At 44.0% G+C, this 14,292-nt stretch overlaps 1 protein-coding gene across 1 annotated transcript in view; it reads right to left on the bottom strand.

Moving 5' to 3' along the window:
* TNC (tenascin C) overlaps positions 1-6,138 on the bottom strand; it is a 76,995-nt gene extending 70,857 nt beyond the window's left edge. Inside the window, exon 1 of the mRNA XM_054284016.1 lies at positions 6,033-6,138. The gene's annotated coding sequence lies outside the window, so the exon portion shown is untranslated. The remainder of the gene's footprint in view (positions 1-6,032) is intronic.
* Between the last annotated feature and the right edge of the window lie 8,154 nt (positions 6,139-14,292).

Raw genomic sequence — 14,292 nt, 5'->3', positions numbered from 1 at the left:
AAGGAGCCCTCACCATGGGAAATGCCAGAGGGTTTTTTGTTTTGTTTTTCTTTTTTTCCTGGAAACTCTTTACATGGCCAAAATCCTTCAGTAAGAAAAATGATCTGAGAACTTTCCCTTCATATGTATCCTGTTCTGCAGTGCCTTGTGGCCCACAGTGTGCAGCATTCATCGGGAGTCAGCCCTGAATTACTGCGCTACAAGCAATGCAGGAGGGAAGTACAAGCCACAAGCAAAGGGAAAATATGCATTACACTGGCTCTGGCCAAGAGGAATGGGCTGCCTGCAGATCACAAGCTACCTTTATATCTTTCTTGGCATAAACCTTTGTCCCACAGCACAGAGAAGCTATTTAGGAGGATTCAGCAGGCCCAAAAGAGGTTGGCCTTGCAAAGGAACCAGGAGAGACAAAGAGCCAGGGCAGAGTGGGCACTGAGCTCCTTTTGAGAGGCCAGCAAACAGCTCCTGACAAGATGAAATCCTGAGGAGGGAGATAACCACCAAGGGCTGGTGCTCAAGTGCTCAGCACACACTGAGAGTGACCCTTTCCTGGCCGAATAAAGGCTTTTCATCACAGCAAAGAGGCACAAAACCACCATCCCCGGAGCCCTCAGCCCACAGCCTCTCTCACCTGCACTCTGTGCCTGACCAAAACCCCAAACTGACCAACAAAATCTGCCTCTTTCCAGGTCTTTTGATTTCTTGGCAAGGGAAAGTGAACTTATGTCTTGGAAATAAAGCTTTTTTTAGCCCTTTTCCAGCCTTTCCTTAATGGTGGAAATAACTCTTTAGCCAGTTCTGCTGGGCACACAGGGAAAGGATCACACAGTTTGATTTTCATGTATAAGAAGAAATTTATGTTCCCTTTCAGCTTTGCGCTGCCAGCATGGTGGAAAAGGAGATAAATTTAAAGAAGAATCAAGACTGTTTAGATGAATATTCAGGTAAATATCCTAATTCCATAACAAAATTAGCATTTGCAATTTTAGGCTTATGAGCTTAGCAAGTTCTGGTGCATGAGTTAAAGCCAAAATCATTATAATGGAATTTCCCCAGGCTCTCAGTTTCAGCCTCCTGGGAGGCTCCTGGCCAATATCTATCCACACATAGTCAATGCTCCAGCCTGCCATGGGAAGAGACAGCCACTACAATAAACCTTTGTTGAGCCCAGGATTGAAACAAGCACTTTAGGAAAAATCTGTATTTAAGGTTTCTCTCCTACCACCCTGCACTTTCTCCTCAATTGCTGAAGAGAATATGTTTTTTCTGAGCATGAAACAATATCATTTTTGTGGGGAGCTTGGAAAGGGAGCGCTTGTATGAATCGAAGAAAAGCTTCCTTTCTCTGCTGGGTTTGGGGAAAGGCCTTTCTGTGGGAGTAATCTTTCAAAGTAGGAAGCAGAGCTCCCCCATTGCTTGGGAAGAATGGACCTCCAGTGGGCTAATATGTGATGGATGACTGAATGCAAACTTGGCAACGCTGCCCTCCGCTCCCCAAAGAATACAAAATGCCACTGCCTATTCGGGCACCGGGGCTCTCCCCTTGGAAGTGCTGGAAACTTGGCACCAGCCCACCTTGCTTTAATTGAAACTGCAGACAATTAAGGATGGGAGCTCGGAGAAATTTCTTGCGACGAGATCAGCTCAGGATGGATTTGTCTTGGGTGATTGGCTAAGTCAAACAAGGATATAAGTGGGGAGTTATTTCCCATTGACTCCACATTTGTTTAGGAGGGGTTGTGTTGGGAGGTATAATTTATATTAATAAGTATTATTCAAATTCTACATCTGGATATGCTCTCTGAAGCTATAGGTGGAGGTTTTTTGCTGTTATTTAGTCAGCAACAGGATAGGCAGCATATAGGAGAGAGAAACGATGCATTTAGAAACCCAGGAAAATCTTACATTAAGGACAATTCTAGTTATAAGGGCACGTCTATCATTCATTCAATGCTAAAAAGTGACACTAAATTATTCAAACTTTTCCCTTTTAGCAAAGGATCCCCATCTATTCCTCTTTTCAATGCCCAGACGCTTCCTGCAGGCTCCAGAGCCGCCTCTTGTCAGGCAGGATCCCACTGACTCCTCCTCCAGTCTGCCCATTCCGCACCGTGGGGTTACATCATGCGCTCAGGGATTTCAGGGGCTGGAACCAAGCCCAGCCTCTAACTTTTCCCACATGTGGAAAGCTTTTAGCTCCAGCTCTGGCTGGCCAGAGGGTCAGACACACGAGTGGACAGCGAGCACAGAGGTTTCACACTTGTGGAAACCCTGAGCTTGGTGGAAACTGCGACCACTCAAGATTGTCCCTCAGGGTTCTTCATTTCCCTGCTTTCCAGCAGTCCCCTTCCTCAAAGAACTGCTTTCTTATTTCCTTTTTCTCTTCACTATACAAAGAATTTTTTGGGGAATAGCTAATAACAGGAATTGCAGATTCTTTGTGGCAGGGAGCATAATTTATTAAACCCCTTCATTCCTAATACAGTGAGGCTTTAAAATGCTGGAGCAATTATTACAACATCAACCAACCAAATCCATGGACAAGTCTTCTTTAATACAAGTAGTTTAATGAACTAAATTACATCTTAAAAACTCATAAGCAATCTGTACACATTCCTAATTTTGAGCCCATGACCTCAGGTTATGGTGTTTCCTGTCCAGAACTCATTAGTTACTAATCCTATAATTGCTTGCAGTTTTGAAGATTTCTGAGCCTGGTAGGTGACAAAACATTAACTTATTTCACTTAGATTGCTGTCTTCCTTAGTTTCCCACTTCAGCAACAATGATTTTTTCAGCAATATGACATCAGCAGCTTCCTGAAAACCACTAAGAGCAGCTATTACATATTACAGTAGTTTCAGACGTCTGCAGTTTATAACCACAGGGTTAGATCAGAGCTCAGTCTTTGAGCAGGGTGTGCTAAACTCACACCAGTAATTAAGTCTGGGAAAGCACACGTTGGTAAATCAGAGCCCAGCTTCAAAGCCCTGCATCTCAAACTGACACAGTTCAAAACAAATTCCTTTTATTATTGGAAAGCTGAGATTTCGAACTTTCCAGGGATGTAAATCATCCACTCCTAAGCTGGAGTTTTATGAGCCACTAGACCTTAAAACTGTCAGTGGCCCTTCAGCTTAGCAGACTGTGGTGGCACAAGGCCAAGGAGGAATTTATCAAGTCACGGGCTTCAAGTGAGAGTAATTATTTAAGCACTCTGGATTTCTCATGGCACAGAGGTAGGACAGGTGGATGTGTAGCTGATAACCAAGCCACCACCCTCTGCATTAATCTTCCTTCCAAAGGTGCTATTCCTCCAGGGATACCAGGGCTCTCTAAGCGATGCAGGACTGGATGGAAACTCTTTCTCCCTCACATCCACTTCCACCAGACACCCATTGTTCAACCCAGGACAATTAAATGCCATCAGCACCACTTAAACCTTTAGGCACATCCTACAGGGCTGGGTAGACACAGGCACTGTGATGTACCAGGAAAGCAGCAGAGGACTGGCCAAGCTGGTTTTCCTAATGGTTTTGCCAGGAGGGATGAAAGGGTTAAAGCTCTGGCTCCAAAGCAGCATCGCTGTTTCACAGACACTTCTGCTTTTTAGTTCTGCCTGACTCTTGAAAAGGATGAGAGTCCCAAAAGGCACAGACCCTACCATTTAATCTCATTTTCTTATCAAAAAAGTGAGACAATGCTCAAGAACAAACTTTGACAGTCTCTTTATAGCAAGTCAGAACGTCTTCACCCATGAATAGTCTTTGGCTTTTTTTAGGCATTTTATAAAAAGCACTAATGTGAAAAAAGCTGAATGTCAAACACCTTTAGAAATTATGTTAGAGCAACATGATAGTTAAGTTTGAGTGAATACTGAGGAGAAATGATTCACTTTTAAAGAGTTGGGATAATAGAAGAGGATGGCTTTCAAAAAGTCTCTAGCTAACAGTTACTCAGAATCTGTGGAGCACATTTTAGCCTGTGTTTAGGGATTTTCCCAGTAAGTTCTAACACCATTAAGCATCACTATTTCAGCAGGAGATTTGGGTCTGGTTGTTTGTCTTTTCCATGTGCCCATGACCACCATCAGTGATTTCTGTAGCAGAATTTCTGCTTTGTCTCCAGATGAGACCTGACATTCTCATCTGCAGGCTGGGGGCTTTGCAGCAGATCCTTTGGCTCTTCCAGGGCTCTGGAAACACTGATAAAGTAACTCTAGTGACAGGATTAAGGCACTGGGCTGAAAGGAGCCAGAGGATAAAATTAATGAGCAAAAAATATGGGAGGTGAATGCAGGTTTGGTATTTGGGAGAGAGTGACTGGGTCAGTGATGGGAGGCACAGCCCTTGTCACTCCTGTCCCATTGCTCTGCTCAGTTCAGGGGCAAATCCTTCCCTGAGCACGGAGCAGGACCTGCACTGGGAGCACCCTGACAGCTGTTCCAGCTGCTCCCCAAATTCCCTGCCAGGGAAGCTGGGCTGCAGACAGACCAGTTATCTTCTCTTGGCTAAACACTTTCATCTGGCCAAACTTCTTCAGATTCAATTTGCCCTTGTGTTCCCAACAACACAAAAGCCATCACATTTCTGCAAGTTTCCCTAGGATTCAAAGGATGGTCCCTAATTCCCATCTTCCACCTCATTTTTGGACTCCAGCACCCCTAAACTGAGTAGCCTGGTCCAGTGGAAGGTGTCCCTGCCCATGGCTGGAGCTGGATGATCTCTATGGTCCCATCCAACCCAAACCATTCCATGATTTCACAGCTTTAAAAGACAAATTAACAAACCCAGAACAATAAAACAGCCCCCACATGTAACATTAATCAGGAAGTGTGCAAAATGAATTCTCAATATTTAATATTGTATTAAAAAAATTAAACCAGGAGAGAAAACCAAACCCAAGAGCTGGACAGCAAGGCCAGACCATAGAATCACATCCACCTCATTGTTTTCTGCTTTGTCATGAAGAAAAACTCCTATAAATGTTTTTAGTTTGCTTTTTAATTTTAGATTTCCACTGTGCAGCACAACACATCAGCATCATTTCAATCCGAACATTCCTTTCCATAGTATGAGACTGACTTTTCAGGAGTTTAGATTAACTGCCAAAAACTTCTCTGTCCTGGTAGCCAGACAGAAAATCAGGCAGGGAAAACTCTGCAAAGGTGATGTAACACAAAGTCCTGAGTGAGTGAGTTTAACTCCTAAATGAATCTAAGTGTGTTCACCTTCTCCCAGCCAGCTTCTCCTTCTTAAGCCAATTTGAGCCTCGCTGGTAAGTGCAGACACAGTCATGCAGAAAATCTCAGTGCACCAGGGAGCAAGGAGCTGAGACACGGAGCAAGTGCCTCTGTTTTTCCATGAGGATGGAGAATTTCACCCTCCCGCTCCCAGAACCCACCCAGCAAAGCAGGGGTAATAAAATACCAGTTGAATCTTCCTTTGTGCTTTGCTCCCCACTGCAGGCTAATATTACAGGACTTTTAAAAGAAATTGGAGACCAGTGGGGGCAGGGAGGAAGGTGACAAAGGCTGTGGTGCAAAGAAAAGATGTGTGGGGACAGCAAATGACCAGCAGGAAGGGCCCAGCTCTCATCAGGTCACAGACAGGAGCACAAGAGGAGTTGTGCTTGGGAGGGTTAAAACATGCGAGTGGATTTAGTCTGGTTTGGGAGGTGAGGCTGGGGGAAACATTTACAGCACTTCAGGAGCCAAAAGGAAATCCCAAATCTGCTTTCCTGCCCTGCCTGTCAATCTGGGCTCTGTGAGGACATCCAGCACCCAGCCAGCTCCTGCTCCATTCATTCATTCATTGGGTCGGGTGGATGTCATTGAGACATTTCTGAAATTATTGTGCCGGACAATGCAGACAGATTTTGGGGCAGGCATGCTCCAATCCCAAACGATTTCCTACCAGCATCCCTGCCCATTGACCTGGCAGCCACAGCCACCAGGGCAATGCCGGAGAACGGGGTCACTACAAACTCGTGAGCGAGAGCGACTTTTTAATTCAGGGAGGAAGCAGACTTACCTTAGAGACTGTGCCAGAGCTTAGATCCCGCTGTGAGCAGCCTCCATGAAATAAATACTCTGTTCAAAGCCAGCTGGGCTCTCCTGACTCTTGTTGCCGTCCTGTCAAAACTCGGCGAAGTTGCGTTGTCCGGTGCCGTGTGCGAGCGCAAGGCAGCGAGCTTTGACAGCAAGGCAAACTGGTCAGAGCAGCCAGATTCTGCTGGGTTTATATAGCTGAGCTGCAAATCCTGATCCTTGGCTCGTTCCACTGTAATAGGACGCCTGAAGGCATTTTTTTTTTCAGTTTTGCTTTAAAGGAACAGCCTCTCTCTCCCTCTCTGGCGCGCACACACTCACACACTCACGCTGTCATCCACAGGCACACACACACACACACACACACACACAAAAAGAATTTGCATGGGATTTATGGCTAAAGAAGGAAACCTCCTGAACCATTCAAAAAGAAAGTCAGCTCAGGGCAAATGACTCAGAAAGCAGAATATTTTCCCTACAGCATCAGCGGAGTGCATTATCAGGAGTTTTAATCCCCTCACCATTTTTTGAACATTGTGAAATAGTAGCAAGCTTACGTGAAATTGAGGGAATCACAAGCAGGGTTTAAATTCCAGGGACTCCTACAGAAATTAATGGGTTTAATGCTGGTGTAAATAGACCCCACTTTACTGGAATCAACTGCAAAATTCAGATTTATACAAACAGAAGATCTGGCATATTCCCATTTTTTCAAGCTGTCATTTCTTTTTCGTCCTTTTGCCCTCCTGCTCTGAAGAGCTGCAGGCAGAAGTGTGGGGAATTAATGAGAAAACTGAACAGAGTCGTTGCCTGAGTCTTCGTAAAAAAAACACAAACAAAAAAACCCCCAAACTAAAATAGGAGAGATAAACGCCCGAAGAGGACAACCCAGGAGGGATTCCCTTTTCTTCTCAGATCAGATAAAAAGAGATTACGTGGCTGTCTGTGTGTACAGATAACCCAGCCACTGTTTGAGGCTCAGGGCTTCCCTGCTTCCCATCCCGGAGCTATCAGTGACACACAGAGTGCTCAGCTGGGACCTTTCCAGGGCTCTTTGTTGTCTCTCAGTACCCTGGAACCCGAGGCTGGTGGCAAAAAAGAGAAGATCACAGTCAAAGAATACTCATTAGGACAGATTTTCCTCCCCTAACACTAAAATCCTGTGCCCAGCCCTCTGTGCTCTGGGTTTCTGCTTCCATTGGGTTGTGCTGTTGGGGAGGTGGTGGCAGAGGAGGAAGGAGGAAGATTAATCTTGAACTTTGAGGTCTGTCGTCCAGAATAAAAGATAAAATCACTCTTCTGTTGGATGGTTTAGAAAGCAAGACTTACCCAAATGTCTCTGAGGGCCATGAAAGCACAAACCTCTGCTGCTGGGATCCTCCTCAGGGGCAAAGATGCTCATAAAAATATAACCAGATTGCCTGGGAATTTTGAGTGATATTCCCCTCTGAACACATCTCCTCCCAGCTGGCCCTTCCCTGGCTCCATGGGTACATCACTCTATGAGGGAAGGGTGTGAATCTGTGTCAGACAGACTCAGGCTGGAGCTCAGGGCAAGGTTCTGCCCCCAGAGGGTGCTGGCACTGCCCAGGCTGCCCAGGGAATGGGCACGGCCCCGAGGCTGCCAGAGCTCCAGGAGCCTTTGGGCAGCGCTGCCAGGGGTGCCCAGGGTGGGGCTGCTGGGGGGGCTGGGCAGGGACAGGGGCTGGGCTGGGGGATCCCTTCAGTGCTTCTAGTTCAGGATATTCCGTGATTGTGTGGGTCAGGATTTTTTCCTGTTTGCTCTTCTGTAGGAGTGTTGGGGGTAGGACCGTGGGGACAGACGGAGATGAGAGATCTCTGCAGCCAGGTCTGGAACTTGGGGTTTATTGCAAAGGGCCTGGGTGCAGGGCCCTGCTGGGAGCTGCCAGACACAGCTCAGAGCAGGCTGAGAGAAGAGACGGGGAGAGAGGGTGAGAGGGTGAGAGAGTAAAAGGGCAAGGTTCCCGTTACAATACAATAAATCTTCTTCTATGCTGAATATTCTGATTCTCACTAACTAATTTAGTACAAGATACAAATCCTATAGCATTTACATACAGACTATAAGAATCATTACATTACCATCTTGTGTTACATTTAAACCCTAAAACCTCCTCTTTGGGCCCCTTCTGCCAAGCTGTAGGGTCTGCTCTGACCCTTGGGCCTGTCTGCAAGCAGAGGGTGTTGTTCCATCAAAAGGGGATCACCTTCAGCCGGCCACACCATTGTTTTCCAGTTGTTCAGTAACTGAGGTATCTCAAAGCTTGCTTTCATTTCAATCTCGCTTAGAGTTTCTATATTCTCAAAATCTTTTACTAGACAATCATATTTATAAGGCTTTCCTGTTTCATCTTCCCCAACACTCCTCCACAGCACTACCAATCCTACACATGTAGAAAAGGATGGGGGAATCCCTGATGCTGAAATTCTGACTATTTTAGGAGGCCATAAAAAGCAGAGCTTTTTGCCTACTGAACTACCTAAATTTTCCTTGCTGTGGCTTTTCTGTGTAACATTGACCCCCTGTGTGCCTCCTCTTATTCCAATTATATCACTGAGCTCACCCTAAGCTCCCCATAAATTGTAGTCTTTATGCACAGCATAAATTTTAGTCTTTTCCAAAAATCAACACCCATTTCCAATTTCTGTGTTAATTTTGTGAAATGCTGTGTTTCCTAACAATCATGCCCTCAGAGAAGAAATGAGCCTGTGATGAAAAGAGGGTCAGAAATGTTACTTAATTCCTACTAAAGGCATTGGACCCTCTTTGAACACTGATTTCTTAGAAGAACATCTTGTTCTGGGCATCTCCACCAGCCCCAAAGGCAGTGGGGTTGTTGGGTGAAGTCATCAGCAGGTCACCAATTTTTGTGTGCAATTCTCAGAATCTTCTCCAGCTGGTCCTGAAGCCAGTCTGGGCCAGCTCTGCCTCAATTCAGGGTGTGAAATAACCCTGAGCTTGTTGGATCCTTCACTTCAGAGCTGGACTCAGTCCTTGTGTGTCCCCTCCACCCCAGAATATTCCATGATTTAAGGATGATTTCTAATTCAACTAAGTGTGTGCTCAAGACTAAAACTTGCATGGGAGATGTAACACAATTTTCCCAATAAAATCAGAATGGGACTCTGGAAATGACAGTTCTCCATACAATGAACCATTTCCTGTCTCTCTCAGTAGTTCTTTCACAAAACACTTTATTTCCCTGTCCCTACACACAAGTCTACACAAGATGAAGTCAAACTGAGGGAAGAAACTTGTGGGATTTATTTTGCTAATGCCATTTTTCCACCAAGAGCTGCTGAATCAAAAGTTCAACTAATTTTTTCTCCAATAATTCACCACCCACTTACCTGACTTAAATTAAAAAAAAATGCCACAGGAGATAAGTTCCAGGTAAGAGTTCAGGCTTGTTCTTGTTTTATCTGTTTTGGGCTCACCCATCCTTAACCACAGTCTGTGGCAAGCATTGAACCATTGGCTGAGTCAGAAACAAATGATAACATGAAAGAACAGGGAAAATGTATTTTAATCAGAAAGTTAGCTCCAGGTTGTGATCTCTAACAAGCAGGACCAGCACTGGATTCTGTGCCCTGAGGTGCCCTCTTTCATTAGATGAATGTGGATAGAAATTGATTTTTTTTTTTAAATGAAAGGAACAGGGAGAAATTAAATGAACACACTGAGCTGAATATGCTGGAGTTTGTTGCTGTGATTTTATGGGCTTGCAAGTCAGTGTTAGGGATGAAATTCAAAGATCTATGGAAAGTCATAAATTATAAACAAATCTAGGAATAGTTTTATATTTATGAATGCCTAAAAGAGAGCAACTAATTGTTTGAAATGCAAAAAATCTCCTCATTATTACCTTGGGACAAAATTGTTGCAGCACAGGTAATTAGATTTTGTTCCAATTTAATACCTGTGCTGGTTCACCCAGCCCTAGGAATAATCTGCTTTGTAGCAGCATATTTGAGAGTGAAAGCTGCCATGAATGTGAATTAAGAGCACCCTTAGTGGAGCCTGAGAATCTTTTGCCATGCACAGAGCGCAGCCAATTCCAGGAGCACAGAGATGGGAATGCAGTGAGCCACTGCAATAGAACATCTGAAACATAAATGACAGGATTGGAACAATTTCAGGAGCATTCAGTGCTTGTGGCTGGAAGGAAGTGTATTTATCAGAGATAATTCATGTTAGAATAGGAGTACAGAATATCCTGAGTGGGAAGGGACCCACAAAAATCACCCAGTGCAGCCCCTGGCCCTGCACAGACACCCCAAAAATTCCAGCCTGGGCATCCCTGGGAGCTCAGCAGCCTCAGGGATGTGAGCACAGAGCAGGAGCCTGAGAACAGCCTCCCCAAGGAATCCATCCTGCTGAAAACTCCTTTAACTGCAAGGGAAAGAGGAAAAATCAAGGCTTAAAGAGACACTCTGATATCACAGGGCTGGTCCTTAAGGAGACTTTAAAATCCTTTTGTGCTCCAGTCTTAAGATTGATGATTTTAGGTCAATTTCTTTGACCCTTTTTACTGAGTATCCTTTCACAAGGTTTTCCTGGCACAGAACCAAGATCAAAATGCTTTTGTCTTTCCACCTGCATTGCCTTCATTCCTTTACTGCTGTAGCCAAATACAGCTCAGTTAATTCTGGTTTATTGAGCAATATTCCAGCAATCCTGCTAAAACTGGCTCTTGGATTATCACCTTATCTGCTACTTTTCTGTTGGTTTCCCAGGAATTTGCAGAAAACCATTTGCTGCTTCTTTTTGACAATTGTTTGCAAACAAACTGATTTTTATGAGAGCATTTCCTTACAACCACTCAACACAATTAAACAAGGCACTTCAGGTTACTTTCCCAGAAAACATTTCAGTTATTGCTTTAAATATCTATTTACAATAATTCACTTTATTTCTGCACTAAATTCTCCTTTTCCTGATGTGATGACTCAAAAGTGCTTCTAAACACTGCTGACTTTTGGCCACTTTTCCAGTGCAAACACCCATTTATATAATTGTAATTTATGTAATTATGTATTGATAGAGCTTTTCCAAATACTGCGAGTAGTGGTCAGACTACCATGCTGAATTAATTTGGGGAGGGATTGATCCCGACAATTTTGACCCATGTTAAAAAGTGCCCACATTTGGGATCAGAGAATGCAGAAGCTCATTCTTAACCCTGGGAAGTCTGAGCTAAATAAAATTTAGCTCAAACTCCAGCAGAGATTGAATTGCTGCAGAAATAAAAAAAACTGTAAAGGCAAGGCCCCATAATTTTCACTGATATATTGAATATCACACCAAGCACCAAAAAAACACAAAGAAAAAATACTCGACAATTTTGGAATTTTTAAGAGATGATCCCCAAAAAGGAGAAGGAAATTTCCTCTATTATTTGTATTTCTTGTTTGTGTCAGGGCATTTCCCAAGGGCTGCATTTGTTCCTTGAATGAAGAAATAGGAAGCAGCTGCTGGGGACAGATCCACAGGGGCTGTGCAGTGCCTGGGCTTGGGACAAACTCTCCAAAGAGCTGACAATGTCCTGGGTATGTTTGCCTACCTGGGAACCCACAGGCTTAATGACAAACAAGCAGAAATTGAGCAAATATTGGTGTTTAATAAATTTATTTCCAGCTCTGTGGTCACATCAGTGTCCCAAAGCTGTGGGACAACTGAGAGTGGGACCTGACCTTGATCCTCCCTTTTCCTGATCCATAAAAGACCTTTGCAAAATAGACATCAGCACATTGATAATCACCAGACAAAAAGATGTGTTGCTAGTGATATCACAAACATTTACAAAGATAATCTCTGGGCAAAACTCCCTCGAGGAAAATCAAAATAAAAAGAATAAATAGACAATGACGACTATGCTGGTACATAAATATTTTCCATGCAAGCTGCTGGTGTCAGACTTGGTGAGACAGAGCAGCTTCTTTGGCTTTTATCATATTTGCAGTAGATTTATTAGAAGTTTATGTGACAGAATATGGCTTTGGCTATGCACCAAGGTATGAAAACTGACAAGGAAGAGAACATCAAACCCCTGAGGACTGAGGGAAAAAGTGAAGCTCACTCTGTGGGCTGGTGTGAAGTTTATCAGCTCTTTAGCATCAATCCAAGAGTGTTTAATCCAGAGATGGCACAGGGAAAACAACTCAGCTGCTGAAAAGGTTTTATCCTGTGCCACAGCAATTTGTACCCTTTAAGTGCTTGGCCTCATAAAAATGCTCAAGTTCTTCTGCACATCCCAAAATACTTACATGCACTTTACTGCAATCATGTTTTTTAAGATTGTTGGTGTCAAAATTGCAGCTAATCATGTTAAACATATCCCTAAATGTCTTGCAGGCACAGTTTCCCTACTGAAGCTTAAGTACGGGAAACAGCAAGGCAGAAATCTGTAGTTCTTATCCATTCCAGGGGAAATATGTTCCAATATGATGAAAACCAGCATGTGCCCCACAGGGAAGAGGACTCCTGCTGCTAGTGAAGGGCAGAGAGTGGATAAATGTACAGCACAAACAGATGTGAGCACACCTGAGCATCCATTTGATAGAAAAACTGATGGGAATCCACAAAATCTCAGAGTGGTTTGGGTTGGGGGGGGCATTAAAGCTCCTTTCATTCCAGCTTCCAGCCAGAGCTCCATCCAGCCTGGTCCTTTCCAGCCCAAACCAATCTGGGATCCCATGGTTTCTATTCAATTCACTCCAATCAGAGCAGAAGGGACCTGTCTGTCTGTCTGTCTGTCCTTTGAGTCAAAAGAAAAACCTCCCCTAGAAGAAAGCCATCTGTGCAGTGCTGAGAATCTCTAGGTGTGGCTGAGAAGACAAGAAAAATCCCCGAAAGAACTGAAAACCTGTTTGTGTTGGCCTTAGACTCTGAAGTCTGTGGCCTTCGAAGCATATCCTAAAAAAAAAAAAATGTTTTAAGGTATTAAACCATGATCACAGATTAGGAGAAAAAGGGATATTTAACCTCCCCTTGCAGCAGATAAAGCCAGCAGGGGAAGTCAGGAATTTGCTGTGCAATTCTCACCTCTGCAGGCAGCAGAAGGTGAAGGGGTCCCAGGGAGAGCAGAAAGGAGGAGGCAGCAGAACTGTGTGAGCACAGCACTGGCACAGGAGTTTTCTGTGAAATTTGGGACTGATCTGTAATTTTCCGAGGAAAATTTCCAAGGAAGAACTAAACTTTGGATGCAGAGCCTCATGTTCAAGAGCAAAATCCCAGGAGCAGGGGCAGGGGGCTGGTTGGAACAATAGATGAATATAATTAAAACATAATTTTGGCTTCCTCAGTTACCAGCAAGGAGGTTTTTATGGTTAAATTTTCCTGATTATTTCCTGACTGCTTGATAATACATCAAAAAAACATGGTCAAGGAAAAGCAGAGTTGTGGGAATTTCCACTGAATTTCTCAGCTTTATCTTGCTTTTGAGTGGAAAGTTTGAAGTAGTTTCTCTCTCTCTTCTGTTTCTTATCTGAATTTTCCCCTCCTCATCTGGAATGTCACATCCAAATTGCTAAATATTGGCAAGATCCAGCTCATGATCATCCTCTGTCCCCCACAGGAGCCCTCAGAGCTGTGGGGACTGAGGAGCTGCTCATGTCCTGGTGGGAAGAGAGGGGAGCACAGCCCAGATCCTGCTGCTGCCCAATTTATCTGGGATTTCAGTGGAATCACAAAGGGGAGAGGAGCTGCTGTGTGTTCTCAGGGCTCTGAGCCCATTTCCCTGGCAGTGAGGTGTTGGAGGCCTGGATGCTGAGAATTTTGAACTTTCTATGCTGAAGGGCACAGACCGGCAACAAAATGCTATGTTTGGCCTGAGGCCATGGAGAAAGCTTCCAAAATTGAATGATAGCACTGGGATTGTGGGTGTTGAGTTTCATTAGTAGTGTGTGATATCACTGGGTGGAAAACTTAGAGTTTAAGGGTTTAGAATATAGCAATATATATGGGGAAGGATGGAAGTTTTAGGGTGGTAGCTGGTCCTTCTTCTTCACTTTCTTCTTCCTTCTTCTTTACCTTCTTCCTTCTTCTCCAAGGGTTTGGGTATTTTTTTGTAATTGGACAGAAAAGTCTGCATTGCAGACTTTGAGTGATTAGTTATTGGGTTAAAAGTAAAAATAATTTAGGTGTCATTTCTTAATTGCATAGTTTAGCCTTAAAAGACCTTGTAACAAGAGTTAATTAGAAATTTGTAGCTTGTTCACAG

The sequence above is a fragment of the Melozone crissalis genome, unplaced genomic scaffold (genome assembly GCF_028551555.1).
Source record: "Melozone crissalis strain CALT ecotype California unplaced genomic scaffold, PUWL_Pcris_2 ptg000041l_1, whole genome shotgun sequence".
Taxonomy (NCBI): Eukaryota; Metazoa; Chordata; class Aves; order Passeriformes; family Passerellidae; genus Melozone; species Melozone crissalis.
Note: the sequence above shows the minus strand (reverse complement) of the source record. Positions and strands in the feature narration are given on the sequence as shown.